At 44.2% G+C, this 1,387-nt stretch overlaps 1 non-coding gene across 1 annotated transcript; it reads right to left on the reverse strand.

Moving 5' to 3' along the window:
- Positions 1 to 838: 838 nt before the first annotated feature.
- Positions 839 to 910, reverse strand: TRNAP-AGG (transfer RNA proline (anticodon AGG)). Its single transcript has one exon. It is a non-coding gene; the product is annotated as a tRNA-Pro (tRNA).
- Between the last annotated feature and the right edge of the window lie 477 nt (positions 911 to 1,387).

The raw sequence follows: 1,387 nt of genomic DNA on the forward strand, positions 1-1,387 counted from the left end.
AGCTACGAATGTTGTCTTCCAAGTTTTTGCCCATCCTGCCTGGACCATATGAGGTCTGCAGTATTGCGTAAATAAAAGAAATCAACAAAAAGCTCTTCATAACTGAAATAGGTTGGCTCAGCATTTAACTAAACCTTGTTGTTCGGCACCCCCAGCGCAAGTAGGCTTCCTTTTATTAATTTGCTGTGACAAGCAAGTGAGCTGACACGGGCTCATGCATAATTTAGGCATTAAGTCTTTTCCAGCATGACGATGAATTCTTTTGTCAAGGTCAACGTAAGTTATCTCTTTCTTCGACGAACGCATAATGCTTTGAGTCCGCGGGGTGGAACATCTGGCGCCACTTTTGTGCCGTTTTTAGGAAAGCAGTATAAGTATACTACTGATCCGGAGTTCCCGGGTTCGAACCCGACCGCCGCGGCTGCGTTTTTATGGAGGAAAAACGCTAAGGCGCCCGTGTGCTGTGCGATGTCAGTGCACGTTAAAGATCCCCAGGTGGTCGAAATTATTCCGGAGCCCTCCACTACGGCACCTCTCTCTTCCCTTCTTCTTTCACTCCCTCCTTTACCCTTTCCTTACGGCGCGGTTCAGGTGTCCAACGATATATGAGACAGATACTGCGCCATATCCTTCCCCCCAAAACCAATTATTATTATTATTATTATTAAGTATACACGCAACATTGCATACCCTCTGAAGGTTCGTATGCCTTTTTTTTTTCTTTTACATCATAAGTGGCGTAGAGGTGACGGTACCTTCTCCAGATGAATGGAAATGAAATTTTCGTGTTGAAGTATTTGGGGATTTTTAACAGCCTATGCAAAAAAAAAAAATTGTCGGGCTCGTCCGGGATTTGAACCCGGGACCTCTCGCACCCTAAGCGAGAATCATACCCCTAGACCAACGAGCCGACATGAAAGCGCGTTGCGATTGTTTCACCTCTTCCAGGTAACGTTCCGGAAACCTTCCAAAGTACGGAAATTACGAAAATTTGGTCGATCTCAAATGCTCTTCAACTCTTCAATATGTTCTAGAACTTATGCGGTTTGATTCCGAATGCGAAGGCTCAAAGAAGATTAGAAGTATTCCCTGGAAAAAGCTTCGCGACATTGTTGTTGTCGCTAGTCACCCCTCGTCACGCTATTGCATGTGCGAGGATGCGCAGCCGCCTGGGAGAGGGCAAAGAAAGAGAAGAAAAAAAGCCCTCTCACTTCTTTCGCATAATTAGTTGTTAAGTCGTGGTTACATATGTGTGATAAAGCGGCATCATTTATATTGTGCATTTATATGGTTTATTCCCCTTCCCCCTGTTTATCACTGAATGTTATCGTACTACTGTGAACACGTGGGATTAGCTCAAACGACAATAAATATATTTATTCCACTT

This window comes from Amblyomma americanum, chromosome 5 (assembly GCF_052857255.1).
Source record: "Amblyomma americanum isolate KBUSLIRL-KWMA chromosome 5, ASM5285725v1, whole genome shotgun sequence".
NCBI classification, from domain to species: domain Eukaryota; kingdom Metazoa; phylum Arthropoda; class Arachnida; order Ixodida; family Ixodidae; genus Amblyomma; species Amblyomma americanum.